This window comes from Aedes albopictus, chromosome 2, assembly GCF_035046485.1.
Source record: "Aedes albopictus strain Foshan chromosome 2, AalbF5, whole genome shotgun sequence".
NCBI classification, from domain to species: Eukaryota; Metazoa; Arthropoda; class Insecta; order Diptera; family Culicidae; genus Aedes; species Aedes albopictus.
Window position 1 is genome coordinate 359,565,316 of NC_085137.1, and position 25,675 is coordinate 359,590,990.

Genomic DNA, 25,675 nt, shown 5'->3' on the forward strand with positions numbered 1-25,675 from the left:
CTTGTTTGCAGTTAGGGTACCTAATAGTAAGCTTAGCTAAACGATAAAAGTTTGATAAACTTATCGACTAAGTAATGCAAAAAAATATTAGGGGTATTCTCTCTCTCTCTCTCTCTCTCTCTCTCTCTTCTTGGCGTAACGTCCTAATTGGGACAAAGCCTGCTTCTCAGCTTAGCTTAGTGTTCTATGAGCACTTCCACAGTTATTAACTGAGAGCTTCCTCTGCCAATGACCATTTTGCATGCGTATATCGTGTGGCAGGCACGAAGACACTCTATGCCCAAGGAAGTCAAGGAAATTTACTTTACGAAAAGATCCTGGACCGACCGGGAATCGAACCCGTACCCTCAGCATGGTCATGCTGAATACCCGTGCGTTTACCGCCTCGGCTATATGGGCCCTCATTAGGGGTATTCACGAAACAGATTAAATTGCTGCGTAAGCCATGATTTTCCGCTTATTTGAAATGTTTCACGATTTTGCGAATGAAATAATCAAAGATTGCCTTGGTGATCGCGACGTTTAATCAGTTTAATCAGTTTACGCTGTTTAGTGAATCCCCCTATTATTATATTCGACAACCACTATGGGGTAACTTGCAACAGTTGAATTTGACGGAACCTTCTATTATTTATTTTCATTTCACGATATACTTGACAGAAATAACCGAAATGGATCATTTATTGATAACGCGTTTACGCGTAACGCGTTCATTTTCAAATGACAATTCATTTTTTACATTTTTTTGCACGTGACCTTCATACATTGTAAGGAAATACCACATTTTGAAGTTTCATTCATGTTTCATCATGTTGAAAGTTCAATTTTTGTTTATGAACGCTGTAAAGCAATCACCAATATCAATTCTGAACCTAGATGGAGTAAATTATTTCAGTTTATTACCCAAATTAGCGAGTTTGACATTTACAAAATAGAATAGGTGTGTTTCAATCATGTTAATTTAGCTGAAATTGCCAAACACCACTTCAAACTGAAAACTACTTAAAGATAACTCACTCTACCTTTTCAAGAAATGACAATAATCATTTTTGACAGTTTGTAATGAGTGCTAAGTCACGAGCAGGGATGCCAGATGATTTTTTCAAAAATCTGTATCAGGATTTTAGAAAATCTGTATTTGTCTGTATTTTGAAACTGTGAGAGCCAAAATCACCGAGTTCCCATAACTCCAGCCAGACCCCGTAAGAAATCTGTATGTTGCACATGTACATTTTTGTGTCCCGAATTATGCACGAACATTTCTATTTGCAGAATGTTTTCACTTAATTTAAATAGCAAAACGTTATGAATTTGCATAGTAAAATAAATATGTATTTTCTTAATAATTCTCAATTTTTACGTCGCCGAATTTTTGTGAAAATTTCTCCAGGAATTTTCCCTGGGACTTTCCTGGGAGTTTCTCAAAAAATGTCCTGAAACTGGTTCACAAACTTCCGCAGAAATTCCTTTCGAAAATCCCTATGGGATTCTTTAAAGGATTAAAGAGAAAATTCCTTCAGGGATTGCTACATAAGTTATGTTTCTTAATACATTTTTTTCAATATTTTTGGAGAAATTCCTCCAAATTTTCTTCATGAGTTTTTCTATAGCATTTCTCCAAAAATGAATCAATGAATTTCTCCAAGAATTTCTTGTCACGTTTCTTGAAAATGTGCAATTCCAGGAGATATTTTTCTTTAACAAACATTCAGAGATTCTAACAGAAATTCAGAAACTTCCAGTTTGTATGAAGAATTTGCATAATTTGAAATTCACAAAAATAGAAAGATTATAAAAAACTAAGCTTCAAGAATCATTCCAGAAATTATAGCCTAAATTTCTACCTGAAGGATAACTCCATTTTTTCAGGTTTTTTTTTGGAAATTCCTCTAGAAATTCTCAAATGATTTTTCTGGAAAGTTGCTACAGGAGTTTATCCAATAGTTCCTTGAGGTATTGCTCCAGGCACTGCTTTGGATTTGTTCAGACCTTTTTTAGGATTTTTTTCTTTTTTTTCAAAAGATTCTCACAACAATTGCTGCAGAACTTCAACTAATAAGCATTTTCCAAAGATTTTGTTCTAGAAATGTTTCAAAGAATATTTGTAGAGGGTTCTTCAGTTTTTTTAAATTTCTTTATTAGTTTTCTAACGAATTCTTCCAAGTAATCTCTTCATAAACTGCACGAGATTTTTTTCGATGAATCTTTCAGAAGTACCTCCAGCAGTTCTTCCAAGGATCCCTTCAGAAATCCTCCAGGGAATCTTTAAAAATTCAATGAAGGATTTCTTAAAAAATCCACAAGTACCTTTGTCTGTAATGTCTGCATTTTTTAAGAGATTTCTCCAGAAATTCTTCCACGGATTTTCCAGGATTCACTTCAGAAATATCTCAAGAATTCTTTCATTGATAGAGTTACTCCAGAAGTTTAACAAGTTTTTTTTTTTCTAAAACAAACATGAAGGAGTTTCTGCAGTAATCACTGAACGAATTTCTCAAAAAAATCTTGGAGAACCCTGGGTAGAGTTTTCGAACAAATCCCTTTAGGAGTTGTGAATAATTTACTTGAAGAATTTCAGAATTTTTATTTTTTCAGGAAAACTCCATGAAGTAACTTCTTAATTTTGAAGAAATCTCTGGAGATAAATATTTCTTCACATACGAATTTCTGAAGAAATCTAAGCAGGAAATTCGGAAAGAAAAAGTTTGAGGAAATAAAGTTAGTGTTAATTAAAAAGAAAATCGAGTTAAGAATTTGCATCCTTCGACAGTTACGTACTTCGACCTCAACTGTAAGGTCGTCTTCGGTATCTCGTACTTGACTCGACTCCAGTCAAGTCCAGTCGAATCAAGTACGAAATACTGAAGACGACCTTAAAGTTGGGGTCGAAATACGTATCTGTCAAGAGATGCAAATTCTTAGTGGAATTGAAAGGAACAGTACCTAACCCGAATTTCTTTTTTAACATCTTAGAAGAAGTTTCTTAAGAACTTCCTGGGGAAATACCTGGAGAAACATTTCGGAAAATTCTTGGTGGAACGCATTACAAAACATTTGCTAAGATCCCAGAAATAAATTCTTCGGATATTTCTTAAGAAGTTTCCGTAGAAATTCTTTGGAAATATTTCTGAATAAATTTCTCAAAGAATCCGTGGAGATATTAATGGAGTTATCCGTCGACAAGAAATTTACGATATCTTTTTAAACAAATCTACAAAAAGAATGTGTAAAGTTTTTCTTGCTGGAGTTAAGAAGGAACCCATAGAAATTTATTCAAAAGAATTCCTGAAGAAATTAATCAAGGAATATCTTAAGAATGCTCTCTAGAAATTTCTTAAGGAATCTCTACAAGAATTTCTTTAAAAAAATCCTTCCCATTACCGGTGTTCCATATACTAGGTGCCTTTCCGTCTTATACCGAAATTAGAAAAAAAAACCCTCCCATGCCGCCTTCTCTGTGCTTCAACAGTCTAAGATGGCCAAAATTGTTAGAGCGTGATATTCACACCCAAAGGACCTGAGTTCAATTCGCGTTCGCATTTCTTTTCTTTTCATATGCAAGGTAACGTTGAAAATGTTAAAACAAATTTCCATCACATATGACGTGTTCCTTTGCTACATTCGACGCATCACATTTTTGCAAGTTATTTTCGTACTCTGTAGTTTCCAAAAGCTCTATCGATTTTTATTCTTTAACACAATTTTATAGTTAGTAACTCAGTTGTTTGAAAGGGTTTGTACTGGCTATTTCTTCTCAGGTTCGATTCGATATTACTATTTAAATAAACTGTCATTATTTTCAATTTTCAACAAAAACATTAAAACATTAGCATAAAGAAAACCAGGTATTTTGCTTAGAAAATTTTCCAACTTTTATTGCACTTCAAGCTTACATTTTCCTTACAACTTAATATTTTACTGGAAATTCGCGACTTTTGCAAATCGTCAAGCAAACAGCAATACACATAAAAAGTCAGCAAAGATATAGTTTATTCGATTTTTTTCATATAACAACATAATCTTTGAAAACTTGCTGAAAAACTTAATTTTGGGTGAAGGTTAAAAAGTTACATTTTACAAGATTAACCCTCTAATACCCAATCCCGCCTTTAGACGGGGTATAGTTTGAGCATTTTTGTAATTTTTGTTTCGTGGAAAATCATTTTTTTATATTTTTGGCTGATATTTAGGACTGTTCTGTATATCTCAAAATGGTTTTTGGTGTATTTTAGAGCGTATTTACATTTTTTAAAAATAAATTAAAAATTGATATTTTAACCACCTTTTAGAAGTCATTGTTTATTTTGTATTGTATCGCTACAATTAACATATTTTGAAATTTTCCCAAATCATTCTATCCTTGTTTAAAAGTTTAAGGGAATCGAATACACTCTAAAATTATTTTCCTTAAAATTTTCTGTGAAAAAAAATTAAAATAATATGTTTATAAATGTTTTCATCTAAAAAATCCGTTCCCCAAATTGGCTTCCAGGAAAAATATAAAAGTGTGGGGATGTTCAAAAATAAAAATAAGAAAAATCAAAAACTGAAATTCACGAAATCGAGAATTTAAAAGAATCATCTTCCAAAACATGTTTAAATCGATTTTAGATGACGAAAAATGATATTTAGATCAAAATCAAAAATTTGGGATTAGAGGGTTAAGATTTCAACGCGATAAAAACGTAAAGAGCACGCCCTTAACGTTTGCTTATTGCATATCTAGGACGTTTTATGTTTCGTAATATATTTTTTATTAAATTCAATTCGAAAGAAAATTTTTCCTTTAATGGAATGATTGAAAATTGAGGTCAAATGTGGAAAATATGAATAGTTAAATGGGTTTGTACTCTCAATAATTTTTATCACTTTATTTTCCATCTTGCGTGATTGTATGAGGAAAAAAATATGTGGAGGAAAAATCTGTATCATGATCATGAAATCTGTATTTTTTCTGTACTCTGTATTCTGTCTGTATCAACCTCTAGAAATCTGTATAATACAGAAAAATCTGTATATCTGGCATCTCTGGTCACGAGAATCATATATATTTTGTGTTTGAGGGACGTGAGACCTGTTGCTAAACGATATACTCTCGCTTGCAATAACTATCAGTCCTTTCATGAAAAATTGTATGTCAATTGGTTAGTGTAACATCTTTTCATGGTATGTTTCATGCATAGGGTAAGTGTGCCGATCGTTGTGGTAATAAGGTAAACTAATTTAAAAAAATATAATCTTTTTATCTAATGAAGGGTTTTAAAACGTTAGTAGGTAGTTTTCTATACAAATTTGCCCGGAAAAATATGAAAACTATTGTTTCTCTCTATTTTCGATCAAAAATCGGAGGTAAAATTTAATTTCGGTTCCTAATGTTGCGGTATCCCATTGAAATCATATGGGATACCGCAACATTAGGAACACTACCGCAACAATAGGAACACTGCAGCAGAAATATTAAGGAAAATATTTTTTTAAATAGATTTTTGGGCAAATCTTAAGCACACAAAAAGTGCAATCTCATAATTTAAGCATAATACATCTATTAAAAATGCCTTTTGGTAACATTTCAGTCGAAAAAGTACTCAAACGCCACTACCGCAACATTAGGTACTACCACAACGAAGGGAACAATTACCCTACCATCAAAAATTTGCAATACGACTAAATACCAGATTGTTAGTGCTGTTTAATGGTAGCTAACTTAGCTTCATGTCCTATGTTGCAAGTTACCCCACAGATGAGGAAACTTGCAACAAGCATGTATTTTGCACCTCCTGATTAGGTGGCAACATATTTTGGCAAACCAAGTGCTGCATAGTATTCTACTCGGGTTAATTAGCGTACACGATGCTTCATAGCATGTTTCAAATGTTTAGATTTTCAATGAGATTGCTTCAAAGTCGAAAAGTGTTGCAAGTTACCCCATTTGACGGTAATACGATCGCTGCGCAAGCACGCCCGCCGTTAAGATTATCATGTGAAACCTAAACGCTCAGGTAGGACAGAACTTTTGGATTCTTTCAGCACGCGTCGTACATTTATCTAACGAGGCTTGCCGAGTTGGATAAATACGAAGAGTGCTGAAAAAATCGAGTTTTGCAACGAGTTGCATACAAAATTTTATGCTATGTTTTTTTTTCATTATACAATTCATTTGAGTTGCATAATGTTCATAACGTAACTCAAATGTGTTGCATAATGAACATTATGCAACTGTTTTTTATTATGCAACTCATTTCAGTTGCATAATGAACCAGTACTGAAAAGTAGGTCATTATGATACCAAAATGAGTTATATAAGTTAGAAATTATGATACTGAATTGCATAAATGTTCTTTTCAAATTTATCACAACTTGTTGTTGCTTGTATTATTGAGGAAGCATGCTCAAACTTACTTTTCACACCTTATTTACTTATGCATATGGCACTCCTATGTAGATTTGAACCGGGACCTCCTGCGTGAAAGCTGCCGTCATACCGCTGCGCTGCTACAGATACATATATGTACATAATATGGATAAGTTAACTTCGCTACTGTACGAGTGTGCAAACCTGGATGTCGACAGAGGATTGATTCAAGTCAGATTTCATCCGCTTCGCACTTCATCGCAATTGTGGTGTCGGGGTAGAATGTAGGCCTCTAACGCAGTGACTACCGGTTCGAATTTGGTGGGCGTCATCTTTTTTTTTTCATTGCACGTCATCTTCATTGATTTGGTGAATTTGATTTACAGTAGACGTTCGGTCGATGCAAGCGGTTCAACTGCAATAGTTTCTAACTGCAGGTCCGGTAAGTGCAACAAATTTGCAGTTATCGCGCCGGTTTCCGTCAAAATGGTGTGCCAGGTTAGCCCAAATTAACAGTCGAATGAATTTTACATTCATTTTACGTCAATTGATGGGTTGTTGACGCCAATCTTACGTTGCAGTTATCGAATTTTGTTCGCCAAGTGAAACGTAAACATGTTGCAGTTATCGAACGTCTACTGTAGTTGTCTATGAAAATTTGCTTACAATGATGTTTTTGCTAAAATGACAAAAATATATCCTTAGAACATCAAGCTACTGAAATAAACTTAAAGGAACTAGAAAGTTCCAACAAAGTTCCGAGTAGCATCTTAAGCAGCTTTCAAGTTCCACGAAGTTCCGAATGAAACTTTCTGGCTGCTTAAGAGGCTAACAATGAGCCTTGCTGGAACTTATGTGCAAAGTTCCAGCAAGGTTCATTGTTAGTCTCTTAAGCAGCTATAAAATTCCATTCGGAACTTTATCTGAACTTTGTGGAACTTGAAAGTGCATTTTGTCATGGCAGGCAGAACTTTTGGTTACTTGGGTTTTGTCGTCAGGTTTATGAAACTCGTCCAATGTCGATTTGATGACTTTCTTCACCGACCGAACCATTCTTTCCTAAGCCCCACCTTCCAAGAATCCTTCCAAGAACGGCCATAACTGAAATATTCTGCTAGATCCTGATTAGGCTAGGACACTATTTTATGAAAAAAAAAATGAGAAAACTTGCGTTCCTGTATACTTTTTGAGTTACATTTTGCCCCCATATCAAGTTTTATCTCGATCAAAGAAACCATATTTAGGCGTCCGCTTTTTTTAACCCTCTAATACCCAAATTTTTGATTTTGATCGAAATATCATTTTTCGTCATCTAAAATCGATTTAAACATGTTTTGGAAGATGATTCTTTTTAATTCTCGATTTCGTGAATTTCAGTTTTTGATTTTTCTAATTTTTATTTTTAAACATCCCCATACTTTTATATTTTTCCTGGAAGCCTATTTAGGTTACGGGTTTTTTGAGATAAAAACATTTTGAGATTTTATTGTTATTGTTGAAATATTTTAATTTCAATTTTTTTTCATAGAAAATTTTATTTTCCGCATAATTTTAAGGAAAATTATTTTAGTGTGTATTCGATTCCCTTAAACTATCAAACTAGGGTAGAATGATTTGGGAAAAAAATAAAATATGTTAATTGTAGCGATCCAATACAAAATAAACAATGACTTCTGAAAGGTGACTAAATACGCTTTAAAATATACCAAAAACTATTTTGAGATATGCAAAACAGTCCTAAATATCAGCCAAAAATATAAAAATTTTGATTTTCCACGAAACAAAAATTGCAAAAATGCTCAAACTATACCCCGTCTAAAGGCGGGGTTGGGTATTAGAAGGTTAAATTTACATATGATTTAGTATGGGGGAAATTTACTTCTTTAAAGTAATTTAAATTGCTGATACCTGTGGTGATCGTACCGCAACCAAGCAAGAACAGTCTGTGAGTCGGTCCAGAACGGGAAAATATTATTTTGCATATAAAAATCCACGAATGATATTGTCAAATAATCCATTGATAACTTTTCAATACAGGCATACCTCGATAGTATATAACAATAACGATCAGACTAAGGCCGGGGTGACCTCTGCTGTACATAGTAGCCGTCTCCATTCCACTCGGTCCATGGCTGTTTGTCTCCAGTTCCGCACTCTGCGTAGGGTCCGCAGATCGTCCTCCACTTGGTCGACCCACCTAGCTCGCTGCGCTCCACGTCTTCTTGTACCGGTCGGATGACTCTCGGGAACCATTTTAGTCGGGTTGCTATCTGACATCCTGACGACGTGACCCGCCCACCGTAGCGTCCCGATTTTCGCGGTATTGACGATGGTTGGTTCTCTCAGCAGATGATGCGCCTAGTGGTTCATTCGCCTTCTCCAAGTCCCGTTTTCCATCTGCACTCCGCCGTAGATGGTACGCAACACCTTCCGTTCGAAAACTCCAAGGGCGCGTTGGTCCTCTGCACGTAGGGTCCATGTTTCGTGCCCATAGAGGACGACCGGTCTAATCAACGTTTTGTAGATGGTTAACTTTGTGTTACGGCGAACTTTATTCGATCGTAGAGTTCTGCGGAGTCCAAAGTAGGCACGATTTCCTGCCACAATGCGCCTCTGAATTTCTCTGCTGGTGCCGTTGTCGGCGGTCATCAGTGAGCCCAAGTACACGAATTCTCCAACCGCCTCGATTTCATCACCGTCGATATAAATTCGGGGTGGCGAGCGCGCTGATTCCTCCCTGGAGCCCTTTGCCATCATGTACGTTGTCTTCGACACATTAATGACTAATCCGATTCGCCTGGCTTCACTCTTTAGTCGGATGTACGTTTCCGCCATCGTCTCAAATTTACGAGCAATAATATCAATATCATCAGCGAAACCAAGCAGCTGAACGGACTTCGTGAAAATCGTTCCACTCGTGTTTATCCCCGCTCTCCTTATTACACCTTCTAACGCAATGTTGAACAGCAAGCATAAAAGGCAATCACCTTGCCGTAAACCTCTGCGAGATTCGAAGAGACTCGAGAGTGTCCCTGATACTTGAACTACGCACACTCGATCCATCGTCGCCTTTATCAATCGTATCAGTTTATCCGGGAATCCGTATTCGTGCATAATCTACCATAGCTGTTCTCGATCGATTGTATCATACGCCGATTTGAAATCGATGAACAAGTGATGTGTGGGCACGTTGTATTCGCGGCATTTCTGCAACACCTGGCGGATGGCGAACATCTGGTCCGTTATAGCGCGTTCACCCATGCCCCAGCCTGATATTGCCCCACGAACTCTCTTAACTCTCTTACAATCGGTGATAGACGGCGGCACTCCCAAATCTTGGTAATGACCCAGTATAGTGCTCTCACCAGTGCTTCGCCACCGTATATTAGAATCTCGCTTGTTAGTTGATCTGCTCCAGTGGCTTTGTTGTTTTTCAACCGGCCAACCTCCTCTTCAATCTCTTGAAGGTCAGGGGCCGGAAGTCTTTTGTCTTGTGCACATACTCCTAGATCTGTTACCACCCACGCCACCTTCGGTACTTGCAACGTCGCCATTGAGGTGCTCATCGTAATGCTGCTGCCACCTCTCGACCACCTCACGCTCGCTCGTGAGAATATTCCCTTGATTATCTCGGCACATGTCGGCTTGTGGCACGAAGCCTCTGTGCGAGCAGTTCAGCTTCTCGTAGAACTTTCATGTGTCCTTAGCACGGTACAGTTCTTCCATCGCTTCGCTATCTCGTTCTTCCTTCTGGCGCTTCTTCATCCGGAAGACTGAGTTCTGCCTTTTCCGCGCCTGTCTGTAACGTGCCTCATTCGCTCTCGCCCATGCTGCATTCTTCTCGTTTTTCAACTCTTCACATTCGCCATCGTACCAGTCGTTTCTGTGATTCGGAGTCGCGAAGCTTAGTACTGTAGCCGAGGTACTACCTATGGCGGATCGGATGTCCCTCCAGCCATCTTCAAGTGTAGCTGCGCCAAAGGTGCTCTTCCGTTGGTAGGGCCACTGCTAATCGCTGCGCGTAGTCTTGAGCCACTTCTGCGTTACGCAGCTGGTCGATGTTGAGCCGCGGCGTTCGACTTCGACGCGTGATGATAAATGTCGAAAGTTTTAAGCGCATGCACACAGCGACTAAGTAGTGATCCGAATCTATATTCGCACTGCGGTATGTGCGGACATTGGTTATATCCGAGAAGAATTTACCGTCAATTAGAACGTGGTCGATTTTTTTTTCTGTTTGATGGTCGGGTGATCTCCAGGTGGCTTTGTGGATATCTTTGCGGGGGAAGAAGGTGCTTCGGACTACCATACCACAAGAGGCTGCAAAGTTTACGCACCGTTGGCCGTTATCATTCGCCCGATTCACTAGTTTACAGCATTTTTGAACTCGGAAAGCTGATGATCGTTTTTGGTGTAGAATCATGCCCTGAGTTCGAAAACGTTAAGGAAAAAAATTACAGTAGAGCGGAAATTTTTTCGACTTTCCAAACAAGGTTGATGATTTGAATTCGATTTTTGTTCTATTTTTAAGCAAAGTCGCTCAATTCACACATCTCATTCTCCGTAATCAATGCTCCGATTGAGCTGAATTTTTTACTGTAACTCGCCTACATATGATATGTCAAATTAACGTTGAGAGAATTTTTTAATTGTTTTTTTCTTATTGAAAAAAATACATTTCTTCATATATTTTTGGAAAAATTGCTAAAATTTAAGGATATCGTCCCCAAAACTCGCCAATATCTTGAATTTCATCAATAGGACGCAAAACCTGCATTCAGATGATCGAATCATATTATATTCAGCTTTTAATTTATGGAAAAAGATTTAAAATTGGTTGAACGAAACGCAAGATATTTGAATTTTAGTAAATTCCATATTTTAAAAAGTTGTTAAACTCAATATTGAGCTAAAACTCAAAAACTGTTCTACTTTAGATTTTTTGATGCACGGTTTCGAAATCAGTGCTAAATTATGCTTCAAAAATCTTGGTCGTTGACTGAAGTTCACGACTTTCGTTTTATTTTGTAAACTAGTGTTACCGGTCTGTACATTTCCTACACACCAAACGCTTTCAGCAATATTTTGCTAAATTTTGCCGAGCTGAAGCGTCCAGCAAAAATTTTTGCTGGACTTTCAGCAAAGTTTGCTGAAATTCAGTAAAACGTTACTGGTGATCAGCATACATTACATACATTTATTTGTTCAACATCATTAAGACAAGACATAATCAACAATAGTACGCCACAATACTCGGTTTGTGGCTGCCGCTCTCCATCCTCGGTCGCGCCCAATGCTCGCCAAGTCACGCTCCACCTGGTCCGCCCATCGTGCTCTCTGCGCTCCACGCCTTCTTGTGCCAACCGGATCCGTTGCAAACACCAGCTTTGCAGGGTTGTTGTCCGGCATTCTTGCAACATGCCCTGCCCAACGTATCCTTCCGGCTTTGGCCACCTTCTGGATGCTGGGTTCGCCGTAAAGTGCAGCGAGCTCGTGGTTCATCCTTCTCCGCCACACACCGTTCTCCTGCACACCGCCGAAGATCGTTCTTAGCACGCGTCGCTCGAAAACTCCGAGTGCTTGCAGGTCCTCCTCGAGCATGGTCCATGTCTCGTGTCCGTAGAGGATCACCGGTCTTATCAGCGTTTTGTACATGGTGCATTTGGTGCGTGGGTGAATCTTTTTCGACCGCAGTTTCTTCTGGAGCCCGTAGTAGGCCCGACTTCCGCTGATGATGCGCCTCCGAATTTCTCGGCTCACGTTGTTGTCAGCCGTCAGTAAGGATCCGAGGTAGACGAATTCCTCCACCACCTCGAAAGTATCCCCGTCTATCGTAACATTACTACCCAGACGGATCCGGTCGTTTTCGGTTCCGCCTACCAGCATGTACTTTGTTTTTGAGGCATTCACCACCAGTCCGACCTTTGCTGCTTCGCGTTTCAGGCGGGTGTACAGTTCTGCCACCGTTCCAAATGTTCTAGCGATAATGTCCATGTCGTCCGCAAAGCACACAAATTGACCGGATTTTGTGAAAATCGTTCCCCGGCTGTTGAGCCCGGCTCGTCGCATCACACCTTCCAGCGCGATGTTGAAGCGTAGACATGAGAGTCCGTCACCTTGTCGCAGTCCCCGGCGAGATACGAATGAACTGGATAGTTCACCCGAAACCCTTACGCAGTTTTGCACACCGTCCATCGTTGCTTTAATCAGTCTAGTCAGCTTCCCAGGAAAGCCGTTTTCGTCCATGATTCTCCATAGCTCTGCGCGGTCGATACTATCGTATGCCGCTTTGAAGTCGATGAACAGGTGGTGCGTTGGGACCTGGTATTCACGGCATTTCTGGAGGATTTGCCGTACGGTAAAGATCTGGTCCGTTGTCGACCGGCCGTCGATGAAGCCGGCTTGATAACTTCCCACGAACTCATTTGTTTTAGGTGACAGACGACGGAAGATGATCTGGGGCACTTTGTAGGCAGCATTCAAAATAGTGATCGCCCTGAAGTTCTCACATTCCAAATGGTCGCCTTTCTTGTGAATGGGGCAGATTACCCCTTCCTTCCACTCCTCCGGTAGCTGTTCGGTTTCCCAGATCCTGACTATCAGCCGATGCAGACAGGTGGCCAACTTTTCTGGGCCCATCTTGATGAGTTCAGCTGCGATACCGTCCTTACCAGCTGCTTTGTTGGTTTTGAGCTGGTGAATGGCATCCTTAACTTCCCTCAGCGTGGGAGTTGGTTCATTTCCGTCCTCCGCTGCACTAGCGTCGTCGTTTCCTCCGTTGCCGTGGGCTCCCGTGCCTACGTTCTCCACGCCGTTCAGGTGCTGATCGAAGTGCTGCTTCCACCTTTCGATCACCTCACGTCCGTCCGTCAAGAGGCCTCCGTCTTTATCCCTGCATATTTCGGCTCGCGGCACGAAGCCGTTGCGGGATGCGTTGAGCTTCTGATAGAACTTCCGTGTTTCTTGGGAACGGCACAGCAGTTCCATTTCTTCACACTCCGCTTCTTCCAGGCGGCGCTTTTTCTCCCGAAAGAGGCGGGTCTGCTGTTTCCGCTTCTGTTTGTAACGTTCCACGTTCTGTCGAGTCCCTTGCTGCAGCATTACCGCCCTCGCTGCGTTCTTCTCCTCCAAAACCGTTCTGCACTCTTCGTCGAACCATTCGTTACGTCGATTCCGTTCCACATACCCGATGGTGCTCTCGGCTGCGTCGTTGATGGCTGCTTTCACTGTACTCCAGCAGTCCTCTAGAGGGGCCTCATCGAGCTCGCCCTCGTCTGGCAACGCGGCTTCGAGATTCTGCGCGTATGCTGAGGCGACATCCGGTTGCTTCAGTCGCTCTAGGTTGTACCGTGGCGGTCGCCGGTACCGTACATTGTTGATGACGGAGAGTTTTGGGCGCAGTTTGACCATCACCAGATAGTGGTCGGAGTCGATGTTGGCGCCACGATAGGTCCTGACGTCGATAATGTCGGAGAAGTGCCGTCCGTCAATCAGAACGTGGTCGATTTGAGATTCCGTCTGCTGTGGTGATCTCCAGGTGTAACGATAAGGGAGGCTGTGTTGGAAAAAGGTGCTACGTATGGCCATATTTTTGGAGGCGGCGAAATCAATGAGTCGTAGGCCGTTTTCGTTCGTCTGCTGGTGGGCGCTGAATTTACCAATCGTCGGTCTGAATTCCTCCTCCTGGCCTACCTGAGCGTTCAAATCTCCTATGATGATCTTGAGGTCGTGGCTTGGGCAGCGATCGTACTCGCGTTCGAGCTGCGCGTAAAATGCGTCCTTGTCATCATCAGTACTTCCGGAGTGTGGGCTGTGCACGTTTATTATGCTGAAGTTGAAGAATCGGCCCTTGATCCTCAACCTGCACATTCTTTCGTCGATCGGCCACCAACCGATCACGCGCCTCTGCATGTCACCCATCACGATGAAAGCTGTTCCCAGCTCGCGTGTGTTGCCGCAGCTCTGGAAGATGGTATGATTACCTCTAAACGTTCGCACCATGGATCCTGTCCAACACACCTCCTGCAGCGCTACGATGCCGAACCCGCGGTCCTTCAGTAGATCGGCGAGTATGCGGGTGCTCCCAATGAAGTTGAGAGATCGGCAGTTCCACGTACCGAGTTTCCAATCGCAAGTCCTTTTTGTTCGCTGGGGTCGTTGCCGTTGGTCTCGGTTCGTATTATTTTGTTGCTGATTTTCCGTTACAATGGGTTTTTACGGCTGGCTCGTAGGGCCTGACACCAACCCCCTACTTTCCGGAGGACCATAGTGCACAGTTGAGCTTAGAGTCCTTCCCTGGCACTCGGACGTAGATCAGCCGCCCCTAACATAGGGATCAGACGCTGTTGTGAGCCGCTCCTCCTGGAGAACAGACGCTCAGGTTTGCCGAAGCAAACCCCCCCTTCCCTGTCAGCCTACGACCAAAGGTCCCACCGGGGTTGGTTACCCGATCTTCCCTAAGGTTGCTCATAGTTTCCGGCCGGTACCGCGTGGAGGTAGGGATAGGAGTTGCTGGGCAGAGGCTAGTGGATCACAATGGGATCTGAATTGCGCAGCATACCCAGCCTTTACCGTGGTGATCAGCAGAGTTTACTGAAAAAATCAGCAAAGTTTGCAGAATTTCAGCAATATTTTTGCTGAAACCTTCAGCTCGGCAAAATTCAGCCAAATTTTGCTGAAACCCTCAATCGATTTTTGGTGTGTACCTTCCTACCTGCGCGTTCATGTCGCCGACAACGATATTTACGTCACGCGGCGAGCAACCATCGTATGCGTAGAACGCTTCTTTCTCGTCATCACGTCTCCCTTCGTGTGAGCAATAGACGTACTTGTTTTAAAGCATTAAATTTAATCATATCGATATGTATTCAAAAATTATTCGCCAAAACTACAAAAAGTGATCAATTTCACCCGAAATCACGGTACTTGGTGAAAATAAAACTTGAAGGTTGACCAACTTCAAACTCCGAACACAGTTCAACGAGCTCCACCCGCCAACGAACGGAACTTAAAACTTGAAGTTTCCGCCTTCTCTTCGAAAACACCAAATCCAGTCTCCTACAATCCGATGCCACCATAAATCCACTTCAATCGAGTCGAACCCAACCCAAACCCAACCATAGGGTACTGCATGAAATTCTCTCCTACTCTTTCACTCTTACAGAAATTTTGTAAACAACAAGGCCAAGAAACGTCAAAATCCCATACAAAATCAAAACAATGCAGTGCCCTATTGAAGTCCTTGAAAATTTTCTCTTCAGAAACGAGAAAAAAAAACAATCAGACGCAGGAAAATATCCGACCGGCAAAGTCATGGCCTACTGCTGCAATGAACCAGCCATTGATAACTGCCAAATCAAATAAACTATACTGTGGTCATGAACATGTGAGAACAAGTTTTAGTACAATTTCATCTTCTGAAGGGTCGGACACTTTTCTTTGACATATCTCTAAAATCAGCTGTTTGATCAAATTGTTTATGTTTACGTTCTTTTACCTGTTCGACTCCGTACCAGTGCAATTCAGTGTAAAATTTTTGTGCAGTGATTTGTGGTGCAAGTACTTTGGAAAAATGGGCGATGAGAATGAAAATTCGTGCGATAAGTTCGACGATGTGAAGCCGGACAAAATGTTCACCCTGAAAAAGTGGAATGCGGTGGCAATGTGGAGCTGGGACGTCGAGTGCGACACCTGCGCCATTTGCCGGGTGCAAGTCATGGGTGAGTGATTTGTTTTTCTATTCTCAATTTAGTTGCAAATCGGAGTTTTCGACTAGCGAAGTTGGATTTTTCTCCAAATCTATGCGTCGGACCTAACTTCGGAATACTAATAAAATCTTGTTTTATTGGGAACTAATGACACGGCGAAATACTTGTCACAAACAGGCAGCAAACCGTGCAGAATAGATCTCGTTAATCAACTACGAATTTACGAAGGATTTAGTTCTTTAGCGGGCGCATCATTTCACTAAAACTGTACGATAAACAACAAATTAACTGATCCCGGATTCCAAATGGTTCAGTTTATGCATAAAGCAATCGCTCTTGGGCCAAATTACACGTGAACTGCATCATCCTACCCTGAAACAGAATTTTCATACCTAGGTATTCACATATCTTAATTTAAGTGATGATCTTCATAAAGATTCAGCAGCAAGAATTTATAACACTATGTTATGAAATCATTATTAAAACCAAATAAATTTATTGACTCATATTGTGGGTTCATAAGGTTTCATTTAAGATCTAAAAGAGAACATTTTGAGTTTCATAATGTGAGGTAATGAATTCATCTGAGCTTGTTTATGATTTCATAATGTAGTTTAAAGAATACCGGTCACTGAAACTATTCCGTTTCCGCGTGCTTCATAATGGCTAAATCTTATAAGAACTCTCAAATAATAGAATTCCTGGTGCTGGAATAAACCTGAAGGAGAAACCAGAGAAATTTTGGGACGAAATTCTAGGAGAATTCCTGAAAAAAGCTTTTCTAGCATGTAAGTAGTTATATGTTCAAAGTAAGTCACAGTGACTTCTGTGCAATCAAAACCTACTGACTTGTGACGTGGTGGGGTAAGGAGGTCAGGACCTCTCAAAATCAATGAAATCCGGAAAATATCGACGTAGTTTATCTTATTTAGGCTTATTCACGTGAAAACTAATATTGTGCGTTTAGCACTAAATTGAATTCCGAAAAAAACTTCATTGACTTCCGCTGCCTTTCCTATGCGTTAAACATAATGTCGGAAGTAGTGCGCTGTACAGTAAATCTGCTTTTCTATACAGCGCACTACTTCCCACGTAATGTATAACGCATAGGAAAGGCAGCGGAAGTCAATGAAGTTTTTTCGGAAACCAATTTAGTGCTAACGCCACAATACATCAAGAGCTGAAAAAAGTTTAATATTGCCCAATTTTGGAGAGCGATTTGAACCACCCCACCTCCCCCCCCCCCTACGTCACAAGTTGGCGCGTTTGAATATGTGTGTTGCTTGGAAGAATCCCTGGAGGACTTATTGTGAGAATTCCTGGTGGAATCCCTGAGCAAACTCCTGAAGTAAGAAACTACGGAAGGAATCCCTGAAAAAATAGCAGGTAATAGGGTCCTAAAATTAAAGACGAAATCTCGCTTATATTGAATAATACGATCAAGCATGGTACTCTAATCGGAATTGTACTTTATTCGAACTTGAAAAACAAAGGAATAATGAGAAAATTCGAAATGAGTAAAATGGTAAATAGTTCTACTTTGAGATTTGAGGTCAACCTTGTGTGACTGAGCTCGACATTTTTCGCACTGGGGTTTCAAAAATGTTCCTATCTGACATACACGGTGAAAAAAATCGCTCAAAGTATGTGTTATAAGCTAGGGACGAGACAAAAGGCTAAAAAAATAAAAATTATATATTTTCAACTACGCTTAATGAAAACGTCAAAAAATGAGTAAATATGTACTCTTGAACCATATATAGTGGTTTAAAACAAGAATCCCGATAGGACTTTAGGAGCCTATTTCTTGGAGAAATCCCAAGACAAAAGGGAATTGGCCAAAAATATATGGGACGTGGTCCATCCATGTACACTAATGTCGCATATCTTATCCTAAAGATCTCAGCGAAACAAGAAAATGTCTAAATGGGGCGAAAATTCTTTGTGCCGGAAATAAAAGTTAAAATAAAAACCCCTTTTCGATTTTTTATGGGATTTTCTATTTTATCAACTGTTTATTTTAATAATCTAACCAGGTATATGAAAAATTATGTTTTTTCTCCCACTATATAGATTTTTCGTTCCAAAGTGGCTTTTTTTATAATTAATTTAGTTTATTATCGACATTTGCGGCTAAACCAAACGAGTGGAAGTTATACTTAACTGTAAAAGCTAGACTTCACAAATACTGGCGTGAAAGAGAAAGGAACAAATTGAAGTGGCATTTGCGAAAAAGTTACTCGTTCTCTCGGTGGGAAACGAACTCACGACTCCTAGTCACTAGACAGGCGCGTTGCAAAATACACCACGAGAAGACTCGAAGATGTCAGTGACTAACCTGAATTCATGTTCGCTCATCACGCGATCTCTTCGACACAGTCGTGTCCTCCAACATACTAAAATAATGTGCTCTTGCCTAGGCTTTACATACACAATAGATACCTAGTGTGGATGTCATCTAATTCATTCGAAAGAAATGCGGTCTGTGAAAAAGATAACCTCAGAATTTCGCGTTTAGAGAAATTCATGGAGCAATAACTGAGAGAGAAAACTCTGTAGGAGAACTTTTATTTGCGGGTATCTCAGCCATACAATTTTTTTTTGATCATACAATTAATTGACTGAGGTAGCCGCAAATTAAAGTCAATACCAAGTTCCAGTCGCAACTTCCATAGAATCTCTAGAAGAAATTTTGGAAGCATCCCTGGAAGAATTCCTGCAGGAATGACTCTGGTAACCATGGAGGAATCCCTGGAGGAATTCATGGAGTAATTGCTGAAAATTTGCGTGGATCTTCCTGGATCAATCCCTGAAAAATTGTGAAGGAATCCCTGAATGATTTCCTGGGGAAATTCTGGAAGGAATCTCTGTGAAACTTTCCAAAGAAATTTCTTGAAAAATTCCTGCAGGAATTCCTAGAGAAACTAATGGAGAAATTCGTGGATGAATTCTTCAAGAAATCAATGGACAAATTCCATGAGGCTTCCCTGAAGCAATTCCTGGAGGAATGCCTGCCGGTACATCTGGACAAATTACTGGTGAAATCTCTGGAAGAATTCCTGGAGTAATCCCTGGAAGTCTTGGAGGAATATTTAAATGAATTTCTGAAGGATTCTCTAAAGGAATTCTGGGAGGAATCCCTGGAGAAGCTTCTGAAGAAATCCCTTCAGAAATTTCTGGAGGCATTCCTTGCGGAATTTCTGGAAGAAAACGTGGAGGAATTTCTGGATGAATTCCTTGATGAATTCCTGGAAAAACTCCTGGAGAAATTCGAGAAAGAATTTCCGAATCACTGAGGGATTACCTGGAGAAACTCGTAGAGGAATTGTGGACAGAATTTTTGTACGAATTCCTGGAGGAATTCCTGGATTAATTCCTGGAATAATTCCTGGAGAAGTTCCTGGAGAATTTCCTGGATCAAATCCTGGAATAATCCCTGGAGGGATTTCAGGAGGAGTCCAGGAAGAATTACTGAAGCAATTCAAGGAGGACTCCTGGGAGAATTTCTGGAGGAATGCCTGTAAGAATTCATGTAGGAATCCCTGAATACATTTCTGGAGAAATCTCTGGAGGAATTCTTGGAGAAATCCGTGGAAGAATTCCTGGAGGAATTCCTAAGGGAATGCTTGATAGGATTACTGGAAAAATTCCTGAAGCACTTCCTGGAAAAATCTCTGCAGGAATTCTTAGAGCAATTCCTTGAGGAATATTTAAAGTTATTCCTGAAGGAATCTCTGGAAAAATCTTTGGTGGAATTTCTAGTAAAAATACTTAGTGGAATTTAGAGAGGAATTCCTGAAGCAATTCCAAGAGTAATGGCTAATAGAATTCCTGGGGGAATTACTGGAAGAAGTCCTTAGGGAATGCAAAGAGGTATCCCCGGAGGAAATCTTGGAGGAATCTCTGGAGGCATTTCTGGAGCAATTCCTAGAAAAATCACTGTACGAATTTCTTGAAGAATCAAAGGAGCAATTCCAGCAAGTATCCCTGGAGGAATTCCTGGAAGAATGCTTAGAGGAAGTCCTGAATGAATTTATGGCGGAACCCCAGGATGAACTCGTGGAGGAAATTCTAGAGAAATGTATGTATGAATTCCTGGAGAAGTCTCCAAAGGAATCTCTAGACGATTTTCTAGAGGAATTCCTAGAGAAAAATCTGGATTTTCTCGGGGGAATACCTGGATATTTCGTAGTAATAATTGTCAAATGTTTGTTTAAAACTACAGTGACGGTTACGTCAACTATGCGAATATGGGTGAAAATTACTGGCGAAATTGCTGGAGAACTCCTAGATTAAACCCGGGAGAAATTTTTGGATGGATTCCTGGAGTAATCCCTGGAAGTCCTGGAGGAATCTTTAAATGAATTTCTGAAGGAATCGCTAGAGGAATTCTGGGAGGAATCCCTGGAGAAGCTTTTGAAGGAATCCTTTCAGAATTTTTTGGAGGCATTCCTAGCGGAATTTCTGAAAGAAAACATGGAGGAATTTCTGAATGAATCTCTGGAGAAATCCCTGAAAAAAACTCCTGGAGAATTTCTGTATCACTGAGGAATAACCTAGAGGAATTCTGAACAGAATTTCTGTAGGAATTCCTGGATTAATTCCTGGAATAATTCCTGGAGAAGTTCGTGGAGAATTTTCTGGATTACATCCTGGAAAAATGGCTGGATGGTTTTCAGGAGTATTCCAGGAAGAATTACTGAAGAAATTCAAGGAGGACTCCTGGGAGAACTTCTGGAGGAATGCCTGTTAAAAATTCCTGGAGGAATCCCTGAATGAATTTCTGGAGGTATTCTTGGAGGAATCCGTGGAAGAATTTCTGGAGGAATTCCTAGGGGAATTCTTGGTGGAATTCCTGAGGGAATTCCTGAAGCACTTCCTGGAAAAATCTTTAAAGGAATTCTTAGAGCAATTCCTGGAGGAATATTTAAAGTAATTCCTGAAGTAATCTCTGGAAAAAATCTTTGGAGGAATCCCTAGTAAAAATACTTAGTGAAATTTCGACAGGAATTCCTGAAGCAACTCCAAGAGTAATGGCTAATGGAATTCCAGGGGGAATGACTAGAGGAAGTCCTTAGGGAATGCATAGAGGTATCCCCGGAGGAAATCTCGGAGGAATCCTTGGTAAAATACCTGCAGGAGTTCCTTGAGGAATCACCGGAGCAATTCCAGCAGGTATCCCTGGAGAAATCCCTGGAAGAATATATTACTGGAGGAATTCCTATGGGAATCCCTAAAGCAATTTTTGGAAGAATGCCTGGAGGAAGTCCTGAAGGAATGTATGGCGGAATCCCTGGAGGAACTTGGGGAGAAAATCTTAGAGGAATGTCTGTATGAATTTTTGGAGGAGTCTCTAGAGGAATCTCTGAACAAATTTCTAGAGGAATTCGTAGAGGAATTTCTGGAAGAATCCCTGCAAAAATGCTCAGAGGAATACCTGGAGGGTTTTTAGAGGCATTCCCAATAGAATCCTTGGAAGTTTTTTTTTGAGGAATCCCTGGAGGAATTTCTAGAGGAATCCCAAAAGAAGTACTGCAGAAATCGCTAAAAAGCAGAAGGGGTCCTAAGAAAAGTTCGTGAATGAACTCCTGGAGCAATCGGTGTTGCAGTTCCTGAAGGAATCCCTGAAGGAGATTTTGAAGAATTTCTGAAGAATTCTTTATGTGATTCCATAACAGTTCCTGGTCGAAGTCCTAGATTAATTCCTGAAGTAATTCATGAGTGAATTCCAGGGAGAATTCCTGAAGGAATCTCTAGAGAATTCCTGGGGAAATACCTGGAGCAATATTGGACATAATTCCACGAGTTGTTTCTGAAAGAATCACAGAAGAAATTCTCGTATGAACCCCTGGAGGTTTTCTCGGAGGAATTCCTGACGAAATCCCATGAGGAATCCCGCAAGCAATCCCATGAAAAATTCCTTAGGAAATCTCAGGAGAGCTTTCATAACGAATTCTTAGAAGAATTTTTGTAGGAATCCCTGCAAAAAAATCTGAAAGAATCCATGTCTGCAGTAATTGCTGGACAAATGATTGCAAGAATCATTGCATTGGATGGAGTCATAAAGGATTTCTTGTACAAAATTTGAACGGAATTCTAGATTAATTTTTGAATAATCTCTGGTAAAATTTGCTGAAAATATTCGTGGAAGAAATTTCTGCGGAAATGCTTCGAATAATTCCAGATGGAACTCTTTGGAAGAATCCATGACAGAATCACTGAAGGAAGCTATGGGGAAATTTCTGGATGTATTCATCGGTGTATCCTTTCAGAAGTATCTGATTATGAAGGAATCGTCTAAAGAATTCCTAAAGTATTTCTTGGAACAAGTCGTGCAAAACCACTATTCTAACCCCGCAAGATATCCATGAAGGAAAAATTCCTGGAGATGTCGCTTGAGGTATTTCTCAATGAATACATGGATGGATTTCGGAAGGTGTCTTTGGAGGAATTCATAAAGAAATCCCAAGTACATATTGCCTTTCTCGTACACTAAATGTACTGGAAAGGCTATATGTTCACTCCAAAAATGACTTTTTAATAGAAGGCCCGGAGGGTCGAGTCACATATAGCAATCAACTCAGCTCGACGAATCGAGGTGATGTCTGTGTGTGTGTGTATGTGTGTATGTATGTGTGTGTATGTGTGTATGTGTACAAAAACACTCGCATCACTTTTTGGCAGTAAACCTCAATCGATTTTAATGACCGACGGTTCATTCGACGCGGAATCTGGTCCCATTGTTTCCTATTGAAAATGGTTCAGATCTGTCCAGCCGTTCCGGAGTTATGGCCATTTAGGTGTTCCGAACCAGTATCCTTGGAAGGGGCCATACATAAAAATGTAACAAACACATACATGCGACACATCAAACTGCGGCATTTTGGATAACCTGATAAACAGTTAGCAAGAAAACAGTCTCAGACCATATCTGAACTGGTAGTGTTCCGGAACCGGTTCCGGGTGTCCCGCCGGAAGTGGCCAAATATAAAAGTTAACCAAATCCATGCATGCGACACTTCTAATTGCGGCAATTTTGATAACCTGATGAACAGTTAGCAAGAAAACAGTCTCAGACAATATCTGAACCGCTAGTGTTCCGGAACCGGTTCCAGGTGTCCCGCCGGAAGTGGCCATACAAAAAATGTAACAAACACATACATGCAACACATCAAACAGTGGCATTTTGGATAACCTGATGAACAGTTAGCAAGAAAACAGTCTCAGACCATATCTGAACCGGTTGTGTTCCGGAACCGGATCCGGATGTACCGCTGGAAGTGGTCAAATATAAAAGTGAACCAAATCCACGCATGCGACATATCAAAGCACGACTTTTTTAATAACCCAATGACAGGTTGGCATAAAAATGACTCAGACTATATCTGAACCAGTAGTGTTCCGCAACCGGTTCCGGATGTCCCGCTGGAAGTGGCCAAATATTAAAGTGATCCAAACCCATGTATGCGACACATCATACTGTGGCATTTTCGATAACCTGATGAGCAGTTAGCAAGAAAACAGTCTCAGACCATATAAGCCATATGAGCTACAAGTGTTTCGGAACCAGTTCCGGGTGTTCCGCCGGAAGTGGCCGTATATAAAAGTTGACAAAACTTTTGCATGCGACACATTAAATCACGGCTTTTCCGACAACTTGATGACCGGTTATCAAGGAAGTACGCTAAGACCACATTATGGACTGTCAGTAGTGCCGAAACTAGTTCCGGGTTTCCCGCCGAAAGCGGCTAAATATAAAGTTGAACCAAACCCATGCATGCGACACAGCAAAGCGCGGCTTTTGTGATAACCTAATAAACGTTAGCAACCAAATAGGCTCAGACTATTCAAGAGACTATCGGTAGTGTTCCGCAACAGGTTCCAGGCCGAAAGTGAAACCAAACCCATGCATGCGATACCCCAAACCACGGCTATTTAAGTAACATGATGTACAGTTGCAAGAAAATAGACATGCAAGCCATATCAGTTTGCTACGGAACCGATTCCGGGTGTCCCGCCAGAAATAGTCAAATGTAAAAAGAACCACTAACATGATATACAGTTAGCCAACAAATAAGCTCAGACCATATTTGGGAGAACCGGTAGTCTTCCAGAACTGGTGACGAGACAAGTAACCCACCGGAAGTGGTAAAGTATAAAAGGGAACTAAACCATAGCGGCGTTTTTAATAATCTGATGAACGGTCAACAATAAAATAGTCTCAGACCACATCTAGAACTTGTAATAATATTTCGGAATCGGAACATTTCCATCGGAAATGATTCATTAGAAGTGAAGGAAAATCATGCATGCGATACATAAATAAAATCGCGGCTTCTCAAAAATTTTCCGAACGGTTAGCATGAAAAAAGCCTCAGATCACATTAATGTTCGGCTTTTTAGGTAACCTGATGAACAGTTGACAAGAACATAGTCTCAAACCATATTTGAGACAACCGGGATCGGTTCTAGGTGTCCCGCTGGAAGTGATCAAACGTAAAATTTAACAAGACCCATGCAAGCTGCACATCAAATAGCGGAGTTATGAAAGTGAACCAAACAAATATCAAAGCGATAAATCAAATCGTGGCTTTTTTGATAGCCTGTAAACGTTGGGTAAGATTATAAGTGAAGAAATGGTCAAAGTCTTCATTTATGCAAGAGAACAAAATCGTGACCAAAGCGATGTCTTCAAATCACACCATTTCAGCTTCCTGCGGCGTAAATGTATAATAGGATGGATCAACATTTAATGGAAAAATTTTAATTTTATCGCATCAACGCCTTATACAGTTTTTTTAATCTTCAATCTCCTTTTGTTTCTAAAATTACTGCTTACAATTTATGTGCAGTATGTCGGGGCCCGTGGCGCAGTGGTCCACACGTTCGCTTTATAAGCGGATGGTCATGGGTTCGATCCCAGCCCCGGCACTTGCAATTTTTCGTCAGTTGCTCTTCCCTGCGAGAGCAGCTGACACCTGACCCTCTTTGGAGCACATAGCTCTAACGGAACCGGAATTTGGATATCGGCGAACCGCAACTCATAATGGACAACCCCCAATTGGACTGGAAAAGGAACAGCAGCCCACAGCATCATCGTGCTCATCATTCTATCGTGGACAGGGTAGAGAAGTGGAAGCAGCACAAAGGCACCAGCTCGATACATGCAGCAGAATTAGAATAGAAGACATTTAGGCGCTGTACAAAGCGTAAGTGCAGCGTCCAATTGGAATCGCTCACGTAGTGCCCTAGTGGACAAAAGAGCTGTAAATTAGGTTAAGCGATTAAGAATAAAAAAAAAAAATTTATGTGCAGCTGGTTGAGCCCTTGCTCTTCTCATTGCGATTGAAATTTGAATGAAAAATTTACACTTTCTGCATTTTTCTCGTTAGAAGGCCAAATTTTACATGAATCGTGTTCCAATGATAATAATATATAGCCTAAAGTGTGCTGAAATAAACATTGGCGAAGATCACAAAGTCACACAAAGATGAAAAGTTACAGCCAGATGACTATTTTTTGGAAAGTGGGAATTTTGCCTATCTCCTGTACTCGACGAGAAATGCACTATCACCACTAGGTGGATTAATCAGGGTTTTTTTCTCTAAAAATGATG

The 25,675-nt window shown here is 40.5% G+C and overlaps 1 protein-coding gene across 8 annotated transcripts in view; it reads left to right on the forward strand.

The window, feature by feature from the left end:
- Positions 1-25,675, forward strand: part of LOC109406167 (protein grainyhead) — an 827,965-nt gene that overhangs the window by 787,733 nt on the left and 14,557 nt on the right. The window lies entirely within an intron of this gene.